Source organism: Myxocyprinus asiaticus, chromosome 11, assembly GCF_019703515.2.
Source record: "Myxocyprinus asiaticus isolate MX2 ecotype Aquarium Trade chromosome 11, UBuf_Myxa_2, whole genome shotgun sequence".
NCBI classification, from domain to species: Eukaryota; Metazoa; Chordata; class Actinopteri; order Cypriniformes; family Catostomidae; genus Myxocyprinus; species Myxocyprinus asiaticus.
Genome location: NC_059354.1, coordinates 36572966 through 36589187, shown reverse-complemented (window position 1 = coordinate 36589187; position 16222 = coordinate 36572966). Strand labels below are relative to the sequence as shown.

The following is a 16222-nucleotide window of genomic DNA, read 5'->3' as shown; positions in this document are numbered from 1 at the left end:
CAAACCAAACCTCAGATTCAACGATTCCCTTGTGTCATCACTCAGTATGTTGAGTCAATAATGTTCATGGAAGACCCTGTGTGGCTTTTTACTGTGTTGCATTGTTGTAGTAAAAGTATATGTGGAGGTAAATATTCCTGTTTACTATGCATTGTTATTTTGGTGCAAATAAATAAAATCCAGTAAAAAAATTTTTTTTTTATTCATTTATTTTTTTTTAAATAATAAATTATTATTTATTATTACTTTACTACTTGCTTTAAACATTTTGAGCAATGGCTGTCAAAATATTTTTTAAATATTTTTTTTTATTTTTTTTATTTAACAGTGATACTGTATATATACAGTGTATATATACAGTATAAAACTGTATATATGCCATTTCAGAGAAATTACATAAATATCTGGATATATATTGAATATGGTCAAACGTCTTGGCTTGATTTCCCACGCCTATACTATGTATGATGTACAAAAGTTACAGTTCTTTTAAAACATAATAATTTAAAATACATTTTCGTCTGTTAACTGAAGCATAAAAAGGTGCTGTGCTTGTTGTGTGTATGTATATATATATATATATATATATATATATATATAGTTTTTTTTTTTCAGGTTTTGTACTTTGTACAGACATAGCTATCAGTTCAAATCATCCACAGGACCAGAGATGTCTGCAGCTCCTCATAAGCATCAGTATAATCTCCTCACAAAAGATGGTAATTATAAAGTAGCCTAATACAACTGTGCTTTTAGAATAATCCTTTTTACAAAATGTACAAAAGAGATTTACAGAATTTTTTACATGCTAGGTAGTATAGGTAGTAATTTTAGTATGCTATTCCTAATGGTGTATAATTGATCTTTTAAGTATTTTGAACTGAGACATTATCCTCTTTGAATGAAACATCACACAAAAAATGATTTAGGATGTGTTCACACTTGTAGTTCGGTTCTCTTGGTCTTCTTGGTCCGGACCAAAAAAGAAAATGATACATTTAGTCCTGGTTCGCTTAGCGTTCACACTGGCATTTTTAACACTGAACCTAACAATACAAAATCAAAGGCATAAGGAAAAAGTCACAACCTGATTGGACAGCTTTTATGACGTATATTTTTTGACGGAACTTGCCGATCATCCAGAACAATGCTGGCTGCTGGGTAAAATGCGCTTGTTATATTTATATATGTATATATGGTGGTATTTTTACCAGCTTAGAACAAACGAAGAGCTAATAAAATATGTAAAGGAGTCAAAACAGCGCCAGGAATTCCTCCGTTGCACACACAAATGAAGATATGCTGTAAGGACGGCTGATGGCTGTAATGGGCAACATAGCTCCTATGATGAGAAGAACCAGGTATGCTTGAGGTCAGTATTAGGTAAATTACTTACTGTTTTTGGTCCGATTAGAAGTCTTTGGTCCATGTTGCGTTCATATATGAATCGAACTGCACCAGAGTTCGTTTGGAAGTGGACCGAGACCCACTTTTCAGGCGGTCTCGGTCCGCTTGTTTGGTATGCACCAAGGTCCAGGTGACAGCATTCACACTTGTTCAAATGAACCGCGCTAATAGAGCAATCGCACCAGAGTTCGTTTTAATCGAACCAAACCTGCCAAGTGTGAACACACCCTTATTTTTTCTGAATACGTTTACTCTTATACTACTATTGAAGTGGATTTCCCTTACAAACCTCACATTTTAGAAGCATTTTTAGTCTATCTGAAGTCTTTCTGCCATGTCTTAGTCTTTCTACCTGTGTTAGGCTAATAAATTGATTTGTTTGATTTCAGTGAGTTGTGTGTATCTGATGGAGCTAAGAGTTGAAGCCAGGCTCAAAGAAAGAAAAAAGATAAAAATAAATAAATAAATAAAAAAAACACGCCCTGTGGGAATACAAGAGTGTTACACATGAGAAATGTGAAAGCTAACATAGTAACTGTGTGTGTATTTATTTATTTTTTTTTCATCTTTTTTTTGCACTCTATTACACTGTGTTGGGAAATGGAAAGAAAGATGCCCCAGGGGGGTTGCAGACACCCCCATGCTATATGTTGGCCTCTGAAGTGATGTGTTTCTGTACTAGAGCAGGCTTTGTGCAGGTGTCTTTTTCTCTGACAGGACTAGGCCCTTACTTTCCATTTGGCATTTGCTTTGAGGAAGTTTATATATATATATATATATATATATATATATATATATATATATATATATTTAATATTTTCTTGTTGTTGATTCGTGGATGGTGTAGGGCTAATTTGGGATATTGTAATCCTCAAAATTGTATTCATATCCAAATGTGAAGTTAAAGCCTAAATTTAAACCTATGACATTTGTGATATTTGTTTCACTACCAGTCCATATCCACTTCTGTCCCAATCTGTTATAGTGTAATATGCTCAATACTGCATATTGCAATGATACTACAGTATATGTGGATGGTACCATACTCAAAGCATTTAAAATGAAATTACCCTTTTGATTGCTGTTTTTACTTGCTATCCACAACAGAGGTTGCCCATCCTTGGTTATCTGCATTGTGTCTGTATGAATAATTTGTTTGCAAAAAATATGTTAGTTATATCCATAATGCATGCTTCAAAATATTTTATATGGTGTTTCAAATGTTTGAGTTGCTCCACTCAATCATCAGATTGATTCTTTATCTGAATCTACAGGACTTTCTCTGGGCCATTTGCAAAACACTGCTGCTGCTTTTCTGCCCTTTTATTTACAACACTGTGCAGATGTCCACAGCGTGGGAGGGGCTGGAGTTTAATGCAGGAAGCAGAGCAGGTATTGTGTCCTACGCAGGGGGATCATGAAACTCACAGATCTTTCCTCTGATGGAATAACACAAGCAGTGAAATAGTGAGGGAGTGTGAAGCTATTGAAAGTGTTAAGTGTGAAGAGGTATTGTCGCTCATAGAATTGTCCGTGTTACCCTGCGCCCTCAGAAGCTTCATGGACATACTGTATAAAACCTGCTCAAGCCCCCATTACCATCCGCAGCAGATTTACACTGCTCAACACCTTGTGCCTTTCTGCTCTAAACTCGTCTGCTGCCAGCCCTCTATGTGCGGAGAATTGTGGGAGTAACTGATGGATGTGCTGACCCTGATGAAGGACCAAATTGACAATTCCTAGTGAAGCCCTTCATCATAATTGCCAGCAGAAAAGGATAAAGGCCAGGAAGAGTTATAGGTAAAAAGACATGGCTGTGAATCATCAGTGTTTATGCTGTTGAAAGGGTGTCGGTGAACCTGATAGGCCTCTGAAATGGCACTTCCATGACCAGGCGTGATTGGTTCAAGGGCTCACAAGGGTTGGAAGGATGTGGAATTACTATGGCTGTTATAAATCTCCTTCTATAGTGAAATCTCACCTTCTCAAAATGCACAAGTACAAACTGCTTAATCTATGCAGTTAAAGGAAAACATTTTTTTTGGTGTGAACTGTTAGCTATTGTATTTGTGTGAGAAATGTAGCTTTTCCTCAAATCCTCAAATACTGCTCAATTGCCACCAATAAATTTTAATTTTTCAGTCTGGAGATTTTCGAGATAGTTTCGCCAAGTTTGCCCTCTTTAAAATGGTTCCTCCCGTAGATCATGTCCCTCTGTGCTGATGCTACATAATAGGTATGTGTGCTCTTAGCATGCTGTTGCTAAATGATATCTGCTTTATAAGATCCCCTAGCATCTCACCATCCATGTTGCTCAGATGTAGAAAGAAGAAGGACAGGTCAAGCACAGTGTGAAGTCCGACTGCTACACCAATTGGAATGGACCTCATCTGAATCTGTCATTGCCATTCTGTAAAAGCAAGCAAACAAAAACAGAATGTTGACAGGCACTCATGTTTGTTCACAGAGCTCCAGATATGGAATGTAATCTGGCCAGAATTTATCTTGGCTTGTAAAGATGCAGTTGAGGATCCAGACAAGCTTAGTGGGACACTTATCATCCTCCCTTTAATCCTGGCACTAGAGACCGGATCAGAGGAGCATGAGCAGTAATAAAGATTAAACTTCCAATAGAATAAATCAATAATGCAGTCCAGGTACAAAGCTGGGCCAGAGTGTGGGACACGAGTTTAAAGAAATAAATGACTACACTTGAGTGTTTGTTTCAACCTGGGCCCAGCCAGTGAGATGTAAATAGATTTAAGTGGTTAAAGCACCACGAATTGACGAATATTTAAATGAAGGGGCTTCATTTAAAATGCTAATCAGAGAGCCATCAATATTCTGTGGAAAGAGCTCGTTCAAGGTCATTGGACAGCACAGGGAATCTGCATTATGGCTATGCAATTAGAGATGCGTCAGAGTTAAAAGTGTTGCTCTTTCCATGGTGTTCAGGAGAAAAAGAGCTCATTACTGTAATTAACTATTTTACCGGTGTAGCTCTGCTGTCTGCCATGTGACCATACATTTGTAGCCGGAAGCATTAACGTGTTGCTGCACATATTGCAGCTGTTAAGCACGGGTTTGTTTGAGCCTGAAGGACCAATGTGTTGCTTATCCAGAGTGATAAGAGCGGACATGAAATCAAAATTGACCCCATTTAAATTTCAATACTCCTGGTCTTATTATGAATGATTCATTTGTATGTTATCTTAAAGCTAAAGTGGGTTATTACCAACATACTGCATAGGATGTGATTTGCAATGATACAGAAAGCTGCTATTAAAGCTAATTAGTTAAAAAAAATAAAAAATAAAAAATAAAAAAAATTGTTATAGAACAATTTTAAAGTGAGACTTTGAGCTATAACACAGTCATTTAGGAGCCGCATTAGGCTTGTGACCCATGGGATGAGTATAAGGTTGTAGAATGGAGGGGCTTAGCATTGCAGATGTTGCACCTTTAAAATATTCAAGGAACGGTAGTGCTAATACCTAATGAGTGTAGATAAGGTTGTTCAAAGGTAACCTTAATAGGAAGTTAGGTGTTGGAATGATTAATTTCTGAGGTTAATTGAGTAGGTGATATTTCATAAGACAAGTATGAGTAGGTTCATTATTTTTTCTTTTGTCTTCATTTTTTTATATAGTGAATCCAATTTTAATTTGGAGTTTTTTTAGTCTTGAGTAAGCAAACTAAGACTTAAATGGTTCTTTTGTATATATCCTGATTTTTAAACTCAACAAAACTCACCATTGATCATGGAGGTAATGGACAAAGGCAAATTTTATATGGCCCCTCTAATTCAGTAATTGAAAGACTGTTCCAGCTAAATGAGGCTCCCACTCAGGTGAAACACTGATAATGGCCCCTAACTGCTTCCTGGACTCTGGCCCATTTCAGGACTTAAATATTAGTTCAGCAATTCCCTGTAAAAGCTCATAGCTAATCAAGTGTGGAACCACATGCTGCTAATTTATGAACTAACCCACAGTGCAAGACTGAAGATTTGGGCTGCGGTGCTTAACCAGGAAAGTTAACGAGAATATGTTATTATTGTTATTATCAAACTTGCATTAGGAAGCAGAGTAGACAATGTTGGAGAAGCTAATAGTCTTCCATAATCCAGTAAAAAAAAAAAAAAAATACAAAAAAACAGCTAAAATCAGCTGCTATACTAAAAAGAATAGTTCGCCCAAAAATGACGCTTCCATAATCCATATGACTCCAGTGGTTTAATCAATGTCTTCTGAAGCGATCCAAGTGGGTTTGCATGAAAACAAACCAAAATATAACTCCTTTTTCACTGCACATCTTGCCATTGCTATTGGAAGTGTATTTGAGCTTGAAATCACGATCACCAAGGACATTGCTGTCAAGATTTATAGTGAAAAATTAGATATATAGTATTGAGCAAAAGTTTTAGGCACTTGTGAAAAATGTTGCATAGTGAGGATGTCTTCAAAAATAATGAAATAAATAGTTTTCATTTATCACTTAATGTCATACAAAGTCCAGTAAACATAAAAAAGCTAAATCAATATTCGGTGTGACCATCTTTGCCTTTAAAACAGCACCAATTCTCCTAGAGACACCTGGACACAGTTTTTCTTGGTTGTTGGCAGATAGGATGTTCCAAGCTTCTTGGAGAATTCGCCACAGTTCTTCTATCTATTTAGGCTGTCTCGATTGCTTCTGTTTCTATATGTAATCTCAGACAGACACGATGTTCAGTGGGGGGCTTTGTGGGGGCCATGACATCTGTTGCAGGGCTCCCTGTTCTTCTATTCTAATCTTTTCTATTTGCAAAAGTAATGTTTGGGAGTCTAACATTTATATTTCCTATTGACACACTAAAGCTGAAGATATAAATAACCATCTTAAGACAAATGCTTTTGTGAAACATCTTATGTGCCTAAGACTTTTGCACAGTACTGTATTTTGGTCTGTTCTCTCCCAGAACCAATTGTATCGCTTCAGAAGAGTCGTATGGATTACTTTTATGATACCTTTACGTGATACTTAGACTTTCAGAGTTCTGGCCACCATTCACTTACATTGTATTGACCTACAGAGCTAAAATATTCTCCAGAAGTCTAACCAAAAGCATGTGAGTGTTCATGTGTCTTCTCTAAAGGTTATTACAAAATTGCAATACATTTCTTTAAAAACACAACTAAACACATGCAATGTTTTATTTGATACTCCCTAATCCCAGCTATGCAAGATTTTAAATTGCAAACTAGATAGCATAGTTGCCTGCAGTAAACATTTATTTATAATATATTGTAGGTGATTCACTGGAGAAGAGCTCACCAGTGTTATGGATGTGGTTAATTACACTGGTCCAGTGTGATGAACTAGTCTAATTTGGCAGAATCTAAGATAAAAGTCTTCTGCAGTGCCTCCTTAATTATTTTTATCTTTTTTTTTTTCCTGGTGTATGTTTATTTCACTGAGATATGCCTGAATGGACGGCAAGCTGTTACCAGCCCCTTGAGCCTCTGGTGGTGGTAAATTGATCATCAATTGCAGTTTTTCTGCAGACCTCCTGGGGGAGATTGACATCTAATTAGTAGTGGTAATAGTAGTAGAATATATTAATAATGAGATGTTTTACCTTGGCCTTATGGTCATATTGCAGACACCCAACTCTGCAGACACCAAACAAAGGCAACATATGGCACTTTTCCATTGCATGTTATGGTTCGACTCGACTCGACTCTGCTCGCTTTAATTTTCTGAGCTTGCTTTTCCACTGCAGTTTAGTGCCGCCTCAACGTGGGTGGGATTATAGGCTGATCGTCATAGTTGCGCCACCTCTACTGCCGTGACATCATCTTAAACGCAATACAAACATTACTGACCATAAACAATAGCACGACCGCTAGCTGTTAGCTACTAGCTCATTGTGCTGCATAAAGCAGTTGTTGCATGGTGATTTTACACAAGTGTAACAGTTAAATTGGCCTGGTTGTTTTAGAAGCAAGCTTTCCAGTAGCTGGTCAACTAAATAAAGTGAAGCTTTCAAGCAGAATATAGAGTTAGCGTAACAAAACGTACCATCCTCCATCGCGGACTCCAACAGCACCAAGTCCAGGGCACTCTCCCTCCCATTGCTCGCTGGTCTATTGCCATAGATAGCGTCCATTTGGTAGAACCACTTCCACTTTCTTCTGTTTGTACCACTCCGGCTGTTGTGGTTCTTGATGGTTCTGTAGTCACTTTTAAGTTTTTTTTTTAATTTTCCCTACACTGTTGGTAGGTCCGGTGTGGCCAACAGCTGAGACACTTCTTGAAAGACTTTTTCATTTCGCGGCGTTTCGTTCGTTGCTAACGAGAGGAACGTCTGCACCTCGTTTATTGACCATGGTGTGGTTTTGCGCACAGCAATTTCTTTTTACAATTCGAAAGTCACGTGAACAAATGATATTGCTGTCACTGTTGCTAACTAGCGTGTTGATGTCCCGTGTCGCAAATCCAGTGACGCTAGTAGTGACGATTCTCTCTGACCAATCAGTGATCTGCAGGGTTTTGACATCACATTTAGTATCGGCTCGTTTGGAACCTCGACCGAGGTGGTACTAAAAAAAGTATCAGGTACCAGGTACTATCCACAGTGGAAAACCCCCAAAAAGCGAGCAGAGTCGAGTCGAGTTGAGCTGTACTGTGCAGTGGAAAAGCCCCAATAGATTAACAGAAAACAGGGACATCTTTGGACATAAAGGACAGTGACTGATCACCTCATAAAACAGAACGTCCTCATTTTACTTGACACTTTAATACTTTATTTGAACGGCTGGTGACCATAATTTTATTGGCCGCAGTGCATTGGTGGGGCAAAATTTACTGGCTCTGAACAGTAGTCTGCATGATGGGAGTCAGAGAGGTTACCTTTTATCCCCAAAGATTGCCCATTAAAGGGGCTAAGTGGCTTTTTTTATGGCATCCTCTCCACAGTTGTCCAGGTCTGAACTGGCTGGAGAAGTTAAAGGATTTCTTACCATCTAGGGGGGTTGTTGGAAGAGGATCAGGGAGAATGATGGCTCTCTTCAACGTTATCAGCCCCCCATATCTGATGAGTTGTTCACCTTTTAGCATCTCTTTATCCTGGCTTTATGGAGAGATAAAACACCAGTGCTACCATAAGAGAAGTCCTGATTGGATCTGTGATGTCGACATTAGTGGGAGAGAGAAGACATTAAAGTCTTCCTGGCAAGCTTGCACTCTTTGTCTGAGTGCAGATTGGATGGACTCCATCTATTGCTTTTTTTTTTTTTTTGGTCCTGAGGTTGTTTGGACGACAATAGCATTGTAAGGTCTTCACTGAACAAAGCAAGTTTCTATGAGTTAACACTGACATGTTAACTGGATTGTTTGCAAAAGGCTTGTTATTAGATTAATACTGAAAGAACAGATAGTGTGATGATCTTACACGTAGCAGCTGTTTGTGTTGTAACTAAATGGTGTTTGCAGTGCAGCCAAACAAAAGTGGTTGTAGTTACAGCTACACACTCAGAGAATGGCAATGCTTGGGTTTTTTGGTCTTTACCTCCGGCTGGTGTTAAGCATTCAAAAGTCTGAGTCCAAACTGAAAATCTGGGCTTCAAAATCTAATTTAAACCTGTAAACAAAAAGTATCAGGATTTGGAAATATTTCAAAGAGACTTTATTGTGTAAAATTAATAATAAATATTTAAGATTCTGCATTATTTCACTTATCAAATCTGCACTAATCAAACAAGCAAATTTGTTTTATTAACCATGTTAACACTTGTACAAAAGGTCAGATTTCCTTGCTTCCCAGGGGCGTGTCCAGATGGGTGGCATGGGGTGGCCCTGGTCACCCCTAATATTTGTTTGGCCACCCCAGGTGCCACCCCAAATTCAAAATTATAATTGGTCGTTTCACGTGTCGGAGGCAGGCCTTCAATAAAACCAGGTAAAACCTTTTAAATTGGCATGGAACGCAGTGTCATGAAATGACAGTTATTTGAGTGGACTTGGGGGAAACACTGCATATAGTCATCAGAAATGAAATAGGGCTTGAACCTGCACTGTAGATAGCTCAGCATGTCACACCCGTAAAGTGGACTTGACGAAATCAGGCGAGAGACCATTTCACTATACTGTAAACAACGGTTCTGTTCACTGCAAACGCTGTACAGTATGTCAACAAGCACTATGATTATTCATCCCGTCACAAGTGCTTGAAGTAAACAGGCCATTACTCTCATCTATCCCAACTAGACAGTAGGTGAATTCCAATTGAAAGTGATCATCCATATGCCCTACTCACTTCGAAGGACAGATCTCTTGATGTGGGCACTCTGAAGGGAGTGGAATGTACCCATTTGGAGTGACCCTTTGAGTGACGTCCCCTTTCCGCAGTGCCCTTTAAGGGTGCAAAACTGTCATTTGGAAAATGCCCAAAAACTGTAATTCTGTAATCTTCTGCATATTTCTGCATCTCATGCTGGCCAAGAAACGCTCTCTCAGACATGAAATGTCTGACTGACATTTTAAGCCGTCACTCTTTGCTTTCTTGCTTGTTTTGGGGTGTGAATAAATCAGTGTGCATCATAAGTAGTTTGTCAAACATGCTGGGATATCTCGTTTTCTTCCAATTATCTGCCTCAAACAAAGTTTTTAAATATCTTAAAAAGATACAATGCCACGAACCATGTAAATTTTGACAGGTTCTTTATCATAATCATGTTTTGGAGTTAACAAAATTAATAGGCCTATCAATTTTTGAATTTGAAGAAATTTGCTTCTTCATAAAGCCTGTATTTATCTCCTTTCATAATGTAATTCATTCAGTCATAATTCATCTAGCCTAGTACATCGTTTTTTTTAATTTTATTTTATATTTTTATTTTTTATCCCATTTTCTCCCCAATTTGGCATGCCCAATTCCCACTATTTACTAGGTCCTCTTGGTGGCGTGGTTGCTCACCTCAATCCGGGTGGCGGAGGACAAGTCTCAGTTGCCTCCGCTTCTGAGACAGTCAATCCGTGCATCTTATCATGTGGCTCACTGTGCATGACACTGTGGAGACTCATAGCATGTGGAGGCTCATGCAGTTCTCCGCGATCCACGCACAACTTACCACGCACCCCACTGAGAGCGAGAACCACGAGGAGGTTACCCAATGTGACTTTACCCTCCCTAGCAACCGGCCAATTTGGTTGCTTAGGAGACCTGGCTCGCTCCAGGGGTGGTAGTCAGCGTCAATACTCGCTGAGCTACCCAGGCCCCCGCCTAGTATATCGCTTAAGAAAAGAAGCAAAATAAATAAAATGGAGATCAGGTAAATCAAATTCAGTAAATTATTTTAATTTATTCATTTATTTTTTTTAAAGCAATGTTTTATAAAATAATCAAATTACCTTTTGCAGTCCCAATATTCAGTATGGCTATATTGAGTACAAAAAACTGAAATGCATGCCCATTCTTTATGTGTAGGCCTATTATAAGATTAAATATCTTAAATATATTTATTGTCTCAAAATAAAACAATAGTCTATTTGATAGTATTACGTCATGTTTGCTAATAATAATAATAATTATTATTATTATTATCAGGGACGTTGAGTAATGCTTCATGTCAGCTTTGTATGGGTCTGTGCCCCACATGGCCACCCCAGTCAAAAAAAAAAATCATGCTGGCAAGTTGATCATCAGGTTTTGCACAAATCTGTGGAGTCCAAAGGATAAGTAATAGTGAAAGTCATGTTAATATTTCAATTCAACTCTCACTCAAAATGTTATACTGATACTGATTATATAATTTGTAGTGAAAAAAATAAATAAAAATATGTTAAATTAGAAACATGTAAAACAGAAGCATTTTTACAAGTGGACTCCACTGTATGCTCTGCACTACAATAAAATAACATTACATAACAAAACACACACACACACACACACACACACACACACAAAATACTCCAGAAACCAAGGGTGAAAGCCCAAAAGAATGTAACTTTTTTTTTTTTTTTTTTTGTCAGCTGCTTCAGACTGTCAGCAGTCATTTCATAGCAGACCCATCTGCTGCCAGTATGCTTCTCATGGTGGAGCATTGTTCCAATGCCAGCCACAGCAGCAACCAGATGAATGGACAAGTTACTGTAAAAATCTCTGCTGGCAGACGGTCGAGCCAGGCTCTCAAGCGAATTTCGTAGAAAACCTCTGCCAGTCAGCAAAGTGATTCTTACATTGCCAAGACAAATCACTATTTCCTCTGAAATTCCTGCAGGATGATCTCCCTCTAAACATGTGCCTTCTGTGCTGGAGGACTGCAAACACATATTTGCACAAATATACTGTTCCTGACTGACGTTGTGAAACAAAACAATCCACGCTAAAGTGTACTGCACAAACCTCTAAAGCGTTCTAAAAACATTATTTCACCTTATTTACTTATCCTCATGATGTTCCAAACCCAAAGCACTCTTTTCATTCGTGGAAGAAAACTAAATGGCATAATGTTACCTTTCACTTTCATTGCATGGACAGATTCTGTGTAACATCTTAATTTGTATTCCATGGAAAAAAGAAAGGCATATGGGTTTGGAACAACATGAGGGTGAGAAACAAACATAAGAATGTTAATTTCTGGGTAATCCTTTTATGTTTTCATAGTACACCCAACTATAATTTCAGAAGACCAAGGAAAACTCTCCTTCTCTAATGCTTATACTGTATAATATATTGGCCATGCCAGCAAAACAAGAAGGTTGTTTGTTAGTTGTTGATGAGTTGTGACCTTTCCCCTGTTTTTTGTTTTTGTTTTTCTTTTGTCCCATGTGTTGTTCTTTCAGCATCTTTTAGTTAAGCTGCTTTGGACTCGCTGACTCTACAGCAATGACAGAGCCTCTCCACACCTCCCTGACTCCTTAAACCAGCAAAAATCTGGTTCAGAATTAACAACAGACAGTGTGTGAATTTCTGCTGTATGTTAATGCTGCAGAGGTATGCACAGTCACAGACCAGCTTTTCCTGTGTGTATGCGTAATCTTTCTGCATGTTCGGGAATGTGTGAGAGTGTGCCTCCACTTGCAGGTGGAATCACATAGTGCCTATTTAAACAATATTCCATCTGCTTTATTTTAACACCATCTTAACACCTTGGTGTGTGAATCATTGTATGTGAGTGTGTGAGTAATACTTAGGCCTAAGCATGTTTCCATCTCCTTTTGTGTTTTGATCACAGCCTAGATATTAATAAGTCTCAACCATGTGCATTAATTCTGTAATTTTCCCTGTAAATACTAAACATATATGTAAACATACAGGATATGTTTGCATGTGTAATCTGTGCTTGTACGAGTAGGGGTTTTTGTTAAAACAGGGCTTTATCATTGTGATCAGTTATCGGTGATAAGAGATTATTTTTATTTTTTTTAATTTTTTAAACTAGGGGCAATATTTGCCATCTGAATTGATTTTCAGGGGCTTTTTTTGTTTTACCTTGATTAGGGCATATTATTTATTTTTTTCTAGACAAATAAAAAATGCACATCGTTCCGTCCATTTAGATCAATTGGATTTAATTTAAGTGAAAAAATTCTTACTCTGAACAATAAAATCAATTCAGCAGGGACGTGCGGTCAGGGGAGGCAGGAGAGGCAAGGCCTCACCTGTCATACTCCAATGAAAATAGCTGTTATGAAAAGTAAAAAAAGAAATTATAAAATAAAATAAATATTAAGATTTTTCCACTGATCTGTGTTATAAGTGTAATTTTAATCCAATAATTTTTTTATAGTCAAAATCGCCAAATTTGCGGAGCTTCGCTGCAAATACAGGGAGAGATGATAGGTGAGGCAGTGAAAAGCTCAGATTCCCCTCTAATTGCGCAACCCCTCAGAAACTGGATGGAGCGTGGGCAATAAGCACATGCTTGTTACTATCTCTCTGTATGTCACCAATGTAATGTTTGTAGTCCTCGCCTTCGAGTCCAGGTAACTTATTTCATGTATGTGTAAAATATATTTAGGCTCACTGGTCTCGTCATAAAACTGCAATGAAAAAGCACCAGGGGAGGCAGCTATCACATCTGCCGCAATGAGGGGGGCATGTCTTGAGCTATATCTAACCTTAAACATTTCTCAAAATTGGACTTTCAATCAAAACAGGGAGTGATAAACAATGGAAGACCAATGCCTGAGCTTAAGGACCTACTTCAAACGAAGGGACAGAAAATAACACGGTCCTTTCAAATGGAGTGGTACCAACGAAAAGACTGGCTGTGTGACTGTGCCATGAAGAATCGCCTTTACTGCTTTCCCTGCCTTCTGTTCTCCACTACCGACAATGTTTGGACTAATGCGGGATTTTGTGACTTGAAAAATCTACCAAGGAGCCTCAACAAACATGAAAAATCGACAACTCGCATTCAAAGCCAAATTGCTTTAAAAACTTTCGAAATTTCAAGGATAGATCTAGCTTTGAATGAACAACGGAGATTAAATATCAGCATCCACAATGCTAAGGTAAAGGAAAAACGTGAGATTTTAAAAGACCTTATTAATGCGACCTGCTTCCTTGCCAAACAGGAATTAGCATTTCATGGTAATGATGAGAGCTCTTCTAATCGTGGCAATTATGTGGAGCTATTACATGCTTTTGCTGAGAAAGATGAAAAGTTAGCTAGACATTTGGAGACATCCTGTGTTTTCTGGCTTATCAAACAGAATACAGAACGATTTAATCAAAGCTGTCGGTGATGTAATTAGAAATGATATTAAAGAGGAGATTAATGCAGCCCCATTTGTTGCAGTCGAAGTAGACGAGACAATGGATGTCACAAACAAAGCCCAGGTCTCTGTAACTTTGCATTATGTGGCTAAAAGTGAGATGACTTGTGAGGTGAAGGAGGAATTCTTGGGATTTGATGATGTGAGTGATGACAGACGAGCACCGGCTATTGCTGATGATGTTTCGGGAGTGTTGTGGAAATACAGTTGCGTTGAAAAGCTGGTAGCTTAGACTTACGATGGAGCCTCTGTGATGGCATCAGATCTTAATGGGGTGCAGGCCAAGATTAAAGAAAAGGTACCTGAAGCCACGTTTACCCATTGTTTTGCACACAGATTGAACCTCGCATTCAGCAAAATTAATGTCTGAGTGTAAAACTTTTTTTTTTTTTTTAAACAGTTGAGGGACTGATAAGTCGACCAAGTGCACCCACCTACTGGACGATGTTGTGAAGCGACGTTTACCTAGAGCAGCGCCCACGAGATGGAGCTAAAATTCTAGACTAGTGCAGATGATCAGCATGTACCAGTCTGATCTGTGTGCTGTGTTCCAGATTATGAGCGAAAATCCAGATGGTTGGGATAATGACACCCTGATGATAGCTGCCGGATATGATCTTTGGCTGTCAAAAGCATCAACCTGCTTCTTCACAATGGCATATGAGAGCATTTTCAATTAAAAGGATGCACTCTTTTGTGTGCTGCAGAATAAAGTAGTGGACATTGGATTCAGCTGTGCACAAATCCGCGACACAATAGGAGTTGTGGAAGGCCAGAAACAAGAGTTTGACAGTTTCTATGATCGATTTGAGCAGAAATGCATCATACTTGGCCTTACAGACAATGCCCGAAGTAAACAGCTGATCAGAGATGAGAGGAAAAGAATGGTTTATAACATTCTGGACAATGTCAGTGTTCAAATGAAAGCTAGGTTTGATAATTTCGGTGTGCTTTCCTTGGTTTGGTCGATTGCACTCCATTTTATGAAATTTCACAACATTTTGATGACACCAAACTGCAGAGCCTATAAAAATATGCAAGGTACTTTGACTTTGTTAGGCTAAAGGCTGATCTTTTTGGATTGTATAGTTCACAAATGGTGAGGAATGAATGCAAATCACCCGGACAGCTCCTCAGCTTTTTGGCCCAGAATGATCTGTTGCAGACGGTTCCCGAGGCGACAAATTACTGCAGCTGGTGCTCACTATACCAGCTATAACAGCATCCATTAAAAGGTCGTTCTCTGCTTTGAAATGACTCAAAACATACACTCGGAATCGGACTGACCAAGGACTACTTTCATCCCTTTTAAAACGGGATGACTTTTTTAAGACTTTTAAAACGAAAATAATATAAAGAGGACTTCTACAACAAAGTCACTGACATCTTTGTCTAGAAGGATAGGCCAATGGAATTCATTTACAAGTAAAGGTAAGACCATGCAATATATATTTTAATTTGTATTGAATGAGTATAAATAGTGAAACTGCATTCACCTATATATAGAGGATCGAATAAGTAACTTACCTGTATGCGTGTGTTGTAAAGAATGCTGATATGAAATATGAAACAAACGGTCGCCTAACCAATAGTCATTGTGCAACCTGCCAGTTGAATGGTGAATTTAAGCTTCCTCTATCGGGTTCATATGTGTGTAAATCTGGCTCTTATACCAGCCAGTGCCTCCCCAGCCATTGACCTCAACACACATCCCTGCAATTCAGCATTCAAAAACAAATACAAAATCTTCTTTATATAAAGTGCAACATACTGTCTCTTAACAACAAATGCTCTGCTAGAGTACATTTTATACAAATGGCCTTTCCCTACTGTATATTATAAAAGCTCTCTACTGTCTACCACACAGTAGAAAATGATGGATAATTACATGGATAATTTCTTGTTCTGCTCTGTTGAAAAGTCAAATGAAAGCATCAGTGGGAATCTTCAATGGGATTGTTTTTCTCCTTAGAAATTATGATATGTTACTTAAAACATATCATAAAATAAAGTATATAGGTGTCTTCAGAATTATATTAAATATGAATCA

At 38.2% G+C, this 16222-nt stretch overlaps 1 protein-coding gene across 5 annotated transcripts in view; it reads left to right on the top strand.

Annotated features, from left to right (window-relative positions):
* LOC127448489 (neural cell adhesion molecule 2-like) overlaps positions 1 to 16222 on the top strand; it is a 360673-nt gene that overhangs the window by 44427 nt on the left and 300024 nt on the right. The window contains exon 1 of one of the 5 annotated variants that reach the window (XM_051711078.1): positions 12271 to 12385. The exons of the other annotated variants lie outside the window; for them this stretch is intronic. The gene's annotated coding sequence lies outside the window, so the exon portion shown is untranslated. Of the gene's footprint in view, positions 1 to 12270; positions 12386 to 16222 lie in introns of those variants that run through there. 5 annotated transcript variants of the gene reach the window in all.